Here is a 13475-nt window from a genome sequence, read left to right as displayed (position 1 = left end):
ACAAAACTTGTTTTTATTAACTTTTAGAAAAGACCTAATAATTACAAGCAACTGTATAACTGTGTTTTTTTCATAGAAAGTACATTTTGCTTTGCACTGTTATAAATATGTGCTATCAGTTATACCTCAGGGTGTATACATTCAGGCTGAAATTTGTTGATTCAGAATATTTTAGCCCTGTCCTTAGTAGCAGATGCCAGAAGTAACATTTTTTGTAGGCTTGCTCTGTGAACATGATTTGCCTATGTTGGTTTTGGATCACTTGATATTTTCTGAAGCAAGTGCAAGTACTATGGGCAGTTTAGAGCATCTGTGATTCCTGCTTTGTTTTGCTTGTTTACTATTCCTCCTCTGCCATCAAGCAGGCCTAAATCTTTTATCCACTGGGACAGGGATATTAATAGTTTATAAAACTCTCAGGGAAGAGAAATCTATTCAGTTACTGCATTATCAAATGGAGCCTATAGATATAGGTATATGGGAACAATATTTGCTATATGAAAAATACAAAATTAATTATTTAATTTGGTACTCAAGACAAAAAAATATATTAATTACTTTTTGTCTAATGTCTAATACTTGTTAATTTATAACTTTATTGGGGGAATGTAATATGTTTTGTTAGATCAAAAAAGCTTAATCTTTATACGTTAACCATTGCTTAGCAATATAATATTCGCCAGCAAATGATTTTACATTGTGAGCAGTGTACACAAATATGCAGGTTCGGATTTGTGGAAAGGTCACCAAGGCCCGGGCCTAGGGCAGCAGGATTTTAGGGGGGCGGCATGCTGCCCAACCACACCCACATTGGTTCAAAAACACTGGGGATGCGCTGGAGATACAATCATTTTTAAAATTTCCTGTGCACCAATCCCCATTGCTACTGTCCAGATGATGAAAATTTACACGAATAAAGGGGAGGGGACAGGGGCAACGAATGGCAGTGAGCCTAGGGGCACCCACTATGTAAATCCGGCCCTGCAAACATGCTTGCAGTTTTTAATTACATTTCCCTTATGTGTATTTAGGACTCAAAATTCCTTCTATACCTGACTCCTCTGTGGGGTTGCCACCTGTCCGGTCTGCACCCAGACAGACGGTTTTCAGGGTGAAAACTGCCTGTCCGAATTTCCAAATTGGGAAAACCCGAACAGGGCTGATGACACAGCGATCACCAAACTAGACCAACCCCAATGTCATTGGACCCACCCCTGATGTCACCGGTCCTGCCCGGTCTGACACTTTGCAAAAGGTGACAACCCTACTCCTCTGTCTGCTTAGTGGCTATTTTCATACAGGCTTAAAACTGTCTAACTAGCACTTAATGGGCACCTGTTGCCAAAATACATTATCCCCAACCAAAGGTGTGGGTTAATAGAGCTGACACTCCAGTTGAGGTTAACCAGGGCAGGACTTTAGTGGTGGGCGCCCCCTAAGCCGTACGGTTCCAGCGCCGAGCCACACGGTCTTAGCACCCGCCGCCCGCACTACTCTTGCGAGAACAGGTTCACCAGAGCACTGGGGAGCTGCGCATCCCTAGTGCTCCTCAGCAAGCGGCTGGTCGGCATGCCTCGCTACAAATCTGGGCCTGAGGGTAACAATATTTTTTTTTTTAAATTGCCCCTGCCAGTGCATAATGAGTTGCGGCATTCACTCATCATGTTTGTGCTCCCTCCCAGTGTGGGTGGCCTATCGTTACCCCCAACTGGAGTGCGGCCCTGCCCCTCAGCAGTATAAATATGCCTAGATCTAGTAGGTGAAGCAACCACCTAGACCAGTATATGGTAAAAGGACAACCAGATCTACACTATATTTGCTCCTGGTAATTTGTTTCCCTCTACTCGGTGAGCAGGGCTGCAGCATCTTGCAAAATAGATCAAATATATCCCAACATTTTAGAACTGAAAATAATTGAACACCCTGATTCAATCACGTCCACTTCCCTGCCAATTTTAAGGTCAGTGAATCTTGAATGATACAGGCTTGTCAATGGTAATATCTACATGTACGCTGAATAAGCCAAGTTAATAACTAGAAGAAGCAAACTGAATTTTTATTGCATAGCAATATTTTTAGCCAAAATATTAGAATTGTTTTGCCCTTCAGTCCCACTACACTCTATAATCAAATTTCAAGGCAGTAAGGTAGTAACATGGGCATAGTTTGTCTCCATTTAGTAACACGTAGCAACCAGAATCAGATATTTACTTTCTTATCCTGACTGTAGTAACAGTAAAATCTGTTATAGGAAGGGTAGTTTACAAACACGGTGCATTGGGTAATTTTTGGATGCAAATTGTTTTTTTTAACCAATATGCATAGTTTTTCCCAGCTTCCCAGAGTAATTGATCAAGCAGGAAAATATGGCTGCTAAAATGATGCACCATTCGTCAAAACAAATGCAATTGCCTATGCACATTAGTAAATCGGGTGCAAGTTGTGGCTGACATTTTCAGAGTGGGGGTTGCATCACTTCAGCCACGTGATTTTACAATTCCATTTGCATGTTATTATTTTGGTGCATGTACCTACAGACAAAACCCACTTTGGGAATCCTGAAATACTACCAGCACTATGTACAGGATTCTGGTAGATCCAAGGCTTTTCGCAACAATAAGGGGCCCATTTACTTAGCTCGAGTGAAGGAATAGAATAAAAAAAACTTCGAATTTCGAATGTTTTTTTTGGCTACTTTGACTACGACTTCGAATCGAACGATTCGAACTAAAAATCGTTCAATTATTCGAAGTACTGTCTCTTTAAAAAAAAGAGTTTGCCACCTAAAACTTACCGAAGTCAATGTTAGCCTATGGGGAAGGTCTCCATAGGCTTTCTAAGCTTTTTTGGGTCGAAGAAATATCATTCGATCGATTAAAATCCTTTGAATCGAACGATTCGAAGGATTTTTCGTTTGATCGAATGAATTGCGGTAAATCCTTTGACTTCGATATTCGAAGTAGAAGGATTTCAATTCGGCAGGCGATAGATTAAAATCCTTTGATTTGAATGATTCGAAGGATTTTTTCGTTCGATCGAACGAATTGCGACTTCGATATTCGAAGTCGAAGGATTTCAATTCGGCAGGCAAATATCGAGGGTTAATTAACCCTCGATATTCAACCATTAGTAAATTTGCCCCTAGGTATACTTGCAAATGATTCAGCAGAAGAGGCAGGATGGATGCAATGGCACTTAATGCAACTATAAGGTGCAAGGAGCATGTTTTTACGCAAGTACCTTTAATGAATAATGTCAACATGAGCAACACTTGTGTCCTTTTCATAAATGACCATTAAAGTGTGTCAACACAACTCCGCAATTTGTTGCATTCAAGACAACCCTCCATCAATTACTTACTGTATGTATATATGTCATTTGTCTGCTTAGCCAAAGCTCACTTAATATTCCTTATTCTTTGTGCTTCTACTGGATGGAGAGCTCATCACACTCCCCTCAAACTAACAAAGTAAAATGAGCCTATTATTCGACTCTGAAACTGTTTGTACAGAAAACACAGTCGACTCCAGGCCTCAATTAAACGGTGAACATAGTTTTTTTTTTTTAAAAACATGCCCATTTTTCTTCAGCTTCTCCGACACCGCGCCCTGTGTTTGGCTTCCATTAAAAAAATATCTTTTTTTTATACAAAAGGAGAACTTAACAGAAAATGCTGGGTATTTTCTTTGCTTCTTTTTTTTACAGAAGTAACCAGTTGCTTATTTTGGCTTTTTCCCAGCTGGTCCTTTCAGAGTTACAATAAAGCCTCATTTTGCTGCTGTTTTCTTTTAATTCAAACCAGAAAACGCCAGTCTCAGACCTAGCCAAAAGGGAAAAAAAAGTAACAATAATTGATCGACTTTGCTGTTCACTAGTAAGTTTAACCCTGAGATTGCCATGTAGGAATATTACCTGGTGTTGTCAGACACCCAAAAAAGTACAAAGTGGAAAACCTGCATTGTTCTGGAGTGAGGTATTTCCTGAATATGAATCATGTCCCAGTCACAACTCAGATTGTTAGATGGCACAGGGGCATAAAATGAGTTTCTGGGCTGTGCTGCTGCATTCTATTACAAAAAAAGTAAAATGAGTTGTCCAAGGACCAGCTCTAGGTCTAGGCATCCAGTCACGGTCAATACTAGCTAAGCTCACGGTGTGATGCTGGAAGTTCTCTTGTTCTGCAATTGCTGGATCACCACAGATCAGTTATCCATGCTTTAGAGTAGTGACAAAATGCAATATCCCTTACAATAGAATAATAAATTATGGAAAATACATGCAACACAGAGGAGATTATTTGTAACTATTTTTTACTTTACTTCCATTCACAGAGATATAAACACTGTTCAGTTCTGATGATCTGTGTAATAACAATTATACATGACTGGCATCTGCCTGTCACTGCATGCATTTGGTGTGCATTCTCTAGCTACATACGTAGCTCTCATGTTAACTTTTAGAATTTTATAGATCGCCTTAAGCTTGCCGTACACTTTAAGATCATCTCGTTCGGTGGTGCCTCCAAAAGAGGGAATCTTTTATTGGGCTGATCCGCCGAGTCTCAGACCAAATGATAGGATCATAATACAGGCCATTGGGAGAGGACTATGTGATCCTCACCCTGATGGGATTTTTAAACCTGTCTGATAGATATCTGGTCAATTTTCAGGCAGATATCGTAAGCAGTTTTCTGTGGGTTTTAAATGATTAACCATGCTATTCTGGCCATTTCCAGTCAGCAAATGAAAATGCTATCTAGCTGTTAGAATTACTGACCCCAAAATTGAGGTTGACTGTTGATGTTTAGTTATATTATTATTATTATGATTTTTAATTGCTTAATTGTTTTTATCAGTCCTTGTCCTACCGACATTTCATTTGCTGGGTGGTTATCTATCAAACTAGATTTAAAGAAGCCACAGGTGTTTTGCACTCAACTCTTTATCAATATATCAAGGAAATTGAGACATTTTGCACATTAAGCTACTAAAAATGCCCTCCCAAACAAAATAGGGACACAATTGCAATATATTCTAAGCACTGGAGTCACTGGGAAGGCAAAATTACTTTCTGGTTTTTAGCCTTGAAATACCACATGCAGTGTTCTACATTGTTCTACATTCCCACAACTGTTTTTCATAGGAAAATAAGGCTCACATGTTGCCAGTTTCTTCCAAACACATTGCCCTGACAGCTTTCTTAGATAGACAGGGGGTGGACTCTGACCCCATTGTTGAATGTGAAAGGAAAAGGGCAGATAATAATTACAACTGTGTTTTTTCCTGGCAAAAGAGAATGCATGGCACAATTCTAGTATGGTTGAAAATATTTTTGACGCTTGCAAAACCATGAATTTTGGCATGAAACTGTATTGGGCAAAAATAGATTGCCCATAGCTGCAAACTCTTCTCAAAATATCTGTCTCAGTCACAGTTACTGCATCATGGTCATGCCTATCCATTAATACCCTGCAGAGCAGCAACAACAACAAAGAAATAGCATCAAGCACTAATGTAAGGGCAAAGGAGAGGTACAGAAACAGTGAGCCTGGAGGGGATGCTTTAACAATCAACCACTTTGTAGAATTTTAACCAGTCATCATATGCTATCATATTTGCATATGATGAGTAACATATAAGACAATTAGAAGTCACAAAGGACCACACCATGAAGGAATAAGTGTTTTATACAGGTCACAGAACTTCAAGTTAGCTTCTAACACCCTAGTATTTTTCAAGTAGTGATCAGCGAATCTGTCCTGCTTCGCCTTGCCGAAAAAGTCTGAAAACTGCTAAAAGAAATTTGCAAGATAGCAAAAAATTCGGAAAATTTTCAATGCACAACAGGTTTTTATGAACGCACCTTTTTTCTCACTCAAAATGCATTGCGTTTTATTCTTGAGTGACTTTTTACCTAAATACATTAAAGTCAATGGGTGTTTTTTCTAAAGTTTTTTTTCTCGCTCCAAATTCATTAGTCAATTGTCATTTTTTTCCTTAATCCAAGGCATTTTTTCTTATGGCAACTTTTTTGTCTCTGTGATATTTTTTTGTAGCAAATTTTTGCAGCAGTTTCACAAAGAAATTTGCAGATGGCGAAATTCGGAATTTGGAGCAAATCCATGTCCGGCGAATAAATTTGCTCAGCACTTTTTTAAAGGGGACAATTAAAACGGAATATAAGCTTCGTCATACTGAAATAAGAAACTTTTTAAATACAATCAATTAAAAATTCTGTACCGTTTCTGAAATAATCAAGTTCATATAAACTTGATTATTTCAGAAACAGGCACGAAACGCGCCAGGCCTTCGTTTGTATGTTTCTACTATGTACTATGCGTGATAGTTCTGCCCACAATATCTGTTTTTTTTGCTGCAGCTATCTGCATTTTATTTTTAGGCCATGCTTAGCTCCATATTTATTATATGACCCCCAACCTAAGAAGCAATTTACTAAGAGGGGGGCCATCTGGGTGGTGGGGGCCCAGGGGGGAGGTGCGGGGCCCCTCATGTGGCAGCTCCGTTGGGACTCCCAGTTCAACAATGTGTCTACTTCATGGGAGTTCACAGATAGGCTATTAGTTAGGATTTTTGGTTAAATTGATTGTGGTTAAGGATTTCCTTGCTCATATTAAATATTTTAAAGATAAAAATTATATGAAATGCTACATTAAATATTTAAGTGGAAAACTTGGTAACAGTTTTTGCTCTGTGGTAAATGTGTTGTATACAATTGCTTAATAGGCCCAGTGGGTTGATCAGAAACCCTGCGTTATGGTGATAAGCTCCATTGCCAACTGTGTGGATTTGCTTATAAATTCAAGACAAAATGGCACTTTCCAACTAGCCTGACATTTGTGCTCTTTGCTCTATTTTGCTGCATCTCTCTAGGGCTCATACTGTATACTGTGCTAAATGTAATGCAATTGCCAATAGCAATCAGAAAAATGCTTTATTAGAGTCTAATACAGTTAGAAAAAAACAGTATGAAAGCAAAGATCTGATTGGTTGCTAGGTAATTGCACTGATACATTTAGCACCTTTGTTGCATCCCTTTATGTGCACACATATTTTAATTTTGGGGCTTAAAGTTTGAACACATCTAGTAACCCATGTCAACCAATCAGCTTTTGTTACCAGTAGCCGCTATCTGCTGATATACATTGGTTGAAGAAAGAAGAAAAAACAAGACAATTTATTATAATATCTGCATGCATCTCTGCAGAGAGGTTCCCACGTTCCTTTGAGGAGCTCTCTGCACACTCTCTGTTTGTCTCTCTCTCTCTGTTTGTCTCTCTCTCTCTCTCCCTCTCTCTCTCTCTCTCTCTCTCTCTCTCTCTCTCTCTCTCTCTCTGTGGTTGACACACAAGATGATCAGTTGAGTTTCTGTACAGTTTGGCAGAATAGTGAAAATTATCATATATACATACGATACATACAGCTGTTTGTCATGTTTCCCTATGCCATGCCAAATATACTCTTTTGAAAAGTACTATACTCCTGCTGAGCTACGGTATGCCTAAATATAGAGTCTTATACTTCAGCAGAAAACTAACAGTGCTTGACTGAACTTGGCATTTACCCCTCTCTAGAAGGACCATTGCCATTCCATGAAACAGTTTTCACCACAACTTCATCATCACAGTTTTAACCACAACTTCATCATCTCTTTACAAGAGAGAAGTCTGGGGCCCCAAAAGGATTTTTTTGAAAACCAGCATAGTGTGTTTTCCTAGTTCTTTCCCACAAGTTTAGTAAACGTCTAGCTGGTTAGGCATCATGTAGTTCCGGTGGCCTTTCCGCATCCAGAAGCAAGATCATTACAATTATAATCCCTATCATAGCAAACAATCTCTAGGACAGCTGCCGCAGGAGTCCCCTGTAATATTTGGATGGGCATTCTCCCAATTCTTTCCTAATATTACTAGCTTAGAATGCTCTGCCTGTTGTTATGACCCCATCAAAAATAATAACAATCACTTAATACGTTTATTAAATGTTTGGCTTTAGAAGCAAGCAGATGGCTAAGAATTCTGGGAATTGCAGTTCACAAAAGCTGAGCGAGCATGTGTTTAATGTTGCTAACTTAGCATCACTTTGGTGTTGGTTCCCAATAAAACCTTGTCAGGTGTCCAGAGTCTAAGAATTAGCCAAGTGCAGTGTGGAAGTCAAGGTTTTGGCACCGAACAGGTCAGTGACCCCAACCACAAGAGGTATTGAGTAATCTCTGTCCTGCCAAAAGGAATCTCAGCTTCAAATGCAAGTTTGGTCTTGTTGACTACAGTTACCATGGAGTTAGTTAAATGAAAGGAACAAGTTTATTGTGCATGTGTTAACCCTATTTTGCCAGACAGCAATGCATTTGTGACTCTGAAGCACAAACCTGCTTTGTAATATCAGTGACTAAACAGTATTATTAATTTAATATTCATTTTAGAATGTAATTTATGTCAATTTGCTTAAAGGACAATGGTATGTATTATTGATACATGTATTATTATTAAAAATCGAATCTTTATCTGATCATAAGTACAAAACTTGGATCATGCAGGACTAAAAACAGCTTCTATAGTATTAATGTGCAAGTACAGCTAAATTAATAGAATTTGATACCCGAGGCAGTTGCACTTCCCTTTTTTTATTGCATATATTAGAGAAGGCTTACAAGAATCAGGGGAGGAAATTATATATTTTAGGGGATGATAATGTTAAAGAGTAGAGCTGCAAGCGCTAGACTGTTACAGAGAATGAAGCTAGGCAGCAGGAATCATCACAAATATACATGTGCCATCTAGTGGAGAGGAAAAGCAAAAACTGTGGGTGAGGTATAGAAAGCAGAAAATTCAAACTCAATATCTTTTGGCTTAGAAAGTCAATAAAGGTCTTATACTGTGAATGCACAAACTGAACATTCAACTGAAAAGGGCATTTTGACCTACTAAAAACAGGCCACAACATAATAATTTACACTACAACTCCTACTACTGTAACCAACCCCCAAATTCTGTATTTTATCCTGGCCCAAATTGTGCTTGATTTCTGATGGCATGTGGCATGCACCACAACATGGCAGTCAAGAAAGTGGCTGGGCAGGTTGCAAATAAAGTCTGTTTAATGGTTGTAGTTGTCCATGTCTAATATTTGTAGGTAAAACTATTACATTACCCTGAGAGGTGTTTACCCCAGTGCAGTACCCAATACGCTGTTAGCATTTGCAAGTCAAGTATAGATGGAATTAAAAAAAAACAAGACCAAGTCCAAGTGTTAATGCCAACATCCCTAGATTTGTTGGTAGATGATGTGATTTACTGCAATAGCTGAAAAGAAAAAAAGAAAAAGGTACTGTCTCCTGCTTCAACTAAAAACTGTGTTATAGCTTATAGAGCCTTGCTCTTGTATTGCATAGCCCTTATGCTAGTATGCAGACTACTCTAATCCACAGGAAAAACAATGATAAATGTAGTTCAAAAACTTATTTTTTTTAACAAAGAACATTTGTACGGGGCTTCTGTATAAAAATATGTTTCCTGCTTGTGAGGCTAACTCATTGGAATGTCTCCCAGCTCACTTGTTCTTTTTAACTCTTTTAAGGCCAAGTGAACAAATGCTGGATAATAAAAATGCCAGTTGGCAAAGATTCTAAGTCTATTTCTTAGACTATGGGCTCAAAAATTGGTCCCCATGCTGTTTAGGGTCTAATGCTCTGAAATGTTTTTCTGCACTAGACAATGGATTTGTTTATTTAACTTAAGATAAGGAGTATAGCAAATTCGTACACAAATTGGGCTCCCAGCCATTATTTTAGTTCCCTATGGTGACCCCTTTTTTTCTGCATTTATTTTAAAAATATGGCTTGATTGTATTTTCAAATTTCTAATCTTGAGATTAAACAATGGTTGTTTACTAGATCTGTTGCACAAATATTCATGTTTTAAAAAGGTCTTTAAAATTTAGGTTATACACCATACTGACCAATTGTTTGCACTGCGAATAGATCTGGTCTTGATAGTGACCGAGGGCAATGCAATCTTAAAGCGGAAGACGTTATTTCCTACTTGAACTGACATTATAAATGAAACCAAATTCCAATCCATGTGTATGTATTTAAATATGTGTTATACACATCTAACTTGTATTTATTACCTTCCCATAAAAATGCCAAATTAGTGGTATATGGGAATGTATGCTGTGATATTCATAATCATACTGGTAACAGTTTCCATACTTCCATGGAATTCAGAATACAGCCTATTCAGGAAGCAAGTCGGGCAGACAAAACAGCAACAAACACATGCTGAATTAAATGAAACTTTGCATTCTTTTATTTTGGGAACTTGTGCCTTAAGTATTCAAGCAATTTTGGCAGAATAACCATACACACCGACTTAAAGGGTGCATGACCTAGGAATATCCATTAGCCAGCTGCCCTTTTGACTATTGTGTTTTAATTTGAGCCCCAAATAACAAATCATAACACCAACTTTGAGTAATAAAGGCTAAAGTACATTTTATTATTAACAGGCACATACAATAAATGAAATAACATAACAACGGATACAAATAAACCCAAAATTATAACACTTTAAAATACATCAATAAGAACAGATGTTATAACTTGGATTAACCCTGCGATTCCCAATTCCTCAGACTTGCAGGTCCAAGCCAATCGCTGGCATCTGCCAACCCTGCTCAAGATCTTATTATACCCTGTTTCCTCCTCTGGCAGTCTGTTTTTAGACTTGCATCTTGCATTGTTACACTTGCATCTGTTCCGCCCCATCCCCTTTCATGAGAGATTGGCAGGTCAGATGCGGTTCTATGAATAATAACAGCTTGCTGCATTGGTTTGGGTGTGGGTTAGGAGTCGCCGGGTCAGGGTTGGTGTTGTACTGCACATCTGTGAGGGTGTGAATACAAAATTCATACAGGCAAAAACAAGAAATCCATTACACTTACCCATATGAATATATTTAAGACAATTATACAATTAACTGTATCATATAAAAGGGGTAAAATCAATGTCCATTTTCCAGCACATAGAAGCAAATAGCCTCTTAGCATTGGTGCATACGACCTACGAAAAGAGTTGGTTTTTTTTGAAGATCTCCAATGGACCACAAATGAATTATGTATACACCCTCAGGGAAACACTTTACATCTTTGAATACATACCTGATGACATAATGCTCATTTACATAAGTGTGGTGCTTAAGGAATGTTAAATGTATATGTGATGTAAGGAATACTGACTTTGTCCACCAGACATTTCAGTTGATGATTTTTAAAAAAAAAAAATCACGTCTTTGCCTGTGAAAACCTCTCGGTTAAAAAAAAGAAGTTAGTTCTGGAAGAAAGGAAGGATTTTTTCTACTTCTTTTCTTTTTTTTTTTATTGCGTTCCAGAAGAACACGGTATAGGTTTTGGCAAGTGGTTCATCTTTCCACGAGCCGAGAGGGAGAAGAAAGTCAAAGACTTGGATTTTTTTTTCCTTTTAACATGCTGATTGAAATTCCAGAATTTTCCAGCTCTACTTAGCTGTGTGTGTTGTGGTCTCTCTCTCAGACACATCAGAAGCTGCAAACGCAGTTCCGTGTTTTCGTGCTTTGCCTTTGAGGTCAATCCCAAAGCCTCTGGACAAAAATCTGTTGAACGTAGATGCAAAATTGTTTTAACTGTATAATCCAGTGGATAGCAAAGCGTGAGGCCCATGCTGTACTCTTTCTGTACAAGAGGCTTGCTTTTCATTTTGCATGTAAAGGCTTCATGGCCTAACATAGGTCTATACAAAGGTAAACCCTTTCCCCTATACACAGCTTGATATTTGTCTAACTTTTATTCAGTTGTTTTGGAAAGAAGGAAAAATATGACACCGATGGCGGTTGAATGACAATAATATAGCTACAGTATTGTAGCTGAAGGCCTGGATTTTGGAAATGACGTACAAATTTAGATTAAAGAGCATTTCGATTCACAATTCCAGGTTTACATTATAAGGTGCATCATTTAAAAAAGATTGGTTTTCATGGCAGGCGTAGAAGCTTGAATTTGTACAATAAAGACTCTATTTCATGCTGTATTCCATGCCAACTCTAAAATCCTACTAGATGAAATCAGCTGGCCTTAGGAAAGTAGAAATAGACATTGGGAAGAGTTAGACTGAAGCTGGTCAATAATAACTTGGCTGGCATATTTAATAAATTGCTAGTTTCAAGTTTTGGAACCCAAAATATTTAAGTTGTACAGCTTCAAGAGCCTGAGTGCAACTTGGTAATTTAGACCTGCTAAAAATAGTTGGCAATATACTGAGCTTTGTAGGAACAAGTGAAGCCTGCCTTTGCATTATGGTGCTTTCTTTCTGTATTTTATTTAAACATTATGATTTAGCTAACCTTGCTATAAACATTTTGTTTTGTACCAGATACACTGAGAATACAATCCTGTTTATTGGTGGTGACATCTTGTCTCTTACCTTACAGATTTTCACCCAGCCTGACCAGACAGCATTTTACTTACCATCAAGATCAGGTAGGAATAATGTTAAACTACCTTCTGTTAGCCATACTGGAGCAGATCGGACTAGTATTTGAACTATAAGGAGAAGCCATATGACAGTTTGCTGCACAATTTACCCCCAGTTTATTGACTCTTTTCACTCCATCCTGTGTAATTCCTGCTTGCATTCTTCTACACCATTTATGGCTCATTCTTCTTGTCTTTCTTTTATCAGCATACATAGGTCATTTTATTGTCCATGTTCCCTATACAATACTGTATGCCCAATTCTTGTTGACAATGCTGTTTACTATAAGTTCTGTTTATCTTTCATATATGCTGTACTTCCATTTTCATACTTCTTTTAATAGCCTTAAGGTGGCCATAGATGCAAAGATCTGCTCGTTTGGCGATGTTGCCAAACGAGCGGATCTTTCCCCGATATGCCATTAACAGGCATGGCTATATCGGGGGTAATCTGATTGTTCGGCCGTATGGCTGAACGATCAGATTACGATGTGCCATGAGCTCCGGCGGGATCGGTCGGGTCAAAATCAAACCTGACCGATCGACCAAACGACCGATCTCCGCCGGGCGAAAGATGTCGGCACACGCCACACACGATCCGAAAATCGTACGAATCCTCGATTCGTACGATCTGATCTGTGTGTCTATGGCCACCTTAACTCTCCACATTCACCATTACTTAATGGCTTGCAGACTTTTGGGGTTTAGGCCCCTTTTGTAGTTCAATGTCTTGTCTGCTCTTTTGTCAAATTTACAAAACAGAAAAATACATTTACCTGCAATTTATCTTTAACGCTATATTTAATTTTATAAAAAGGGTTATGTTTACCGTAATTATGTACAGAATACATTCCAGCCTTTTTGCTTTTAAATATATGAGTGGAAGTTATCTTTATTTCCTATTCTAGCAATGATAAGCTTTTTTCCAACCCAGAAAGACTTCTGAGTGATAGCTGA

The 13475-nt window shown here is 38.3% G+C and overlaps 1 protein-coding gene across 1 annotated transcript in view; it reads left to right on the top strand.

Annotated features, from left to right (window-relative positions):
- The window catches only part of col8a2.S (collagen, type VIII, alpha 2 S homeolog), a 69187-nt gene that overhangs the window by 20309 nt on the left and 35403 nt on the right, over positions 1-13475 (top strand). The window contains exon 2 of the mRNA XM_018249496.2: positions 12476-12524. The gene's annotated coding sequence lies outside the window, so the exon portion shown is untranslated. The remainder of the gene's footprint in view (positions 1-12475; positions 12525-13475) is intronic.

This window comes from Xenopus laevis, chromosome 2S (assembly GCF_017654675.1).
Source record: "Xenopus laevis strain J_2021 chromosome 2S, Xenopus_laevis_v10.1, whole genome shotgun sequence".
Taxonomy (NCBI): domain Eukaryota; kingdom Metazoa; phylum Chordata; class Amphibia; order Anura; family Pipidae; genus Xenopus; species Xenopus laevis.
This window is presented reverse-complemented; position numbering and strand designations above follow the sequence as displayed.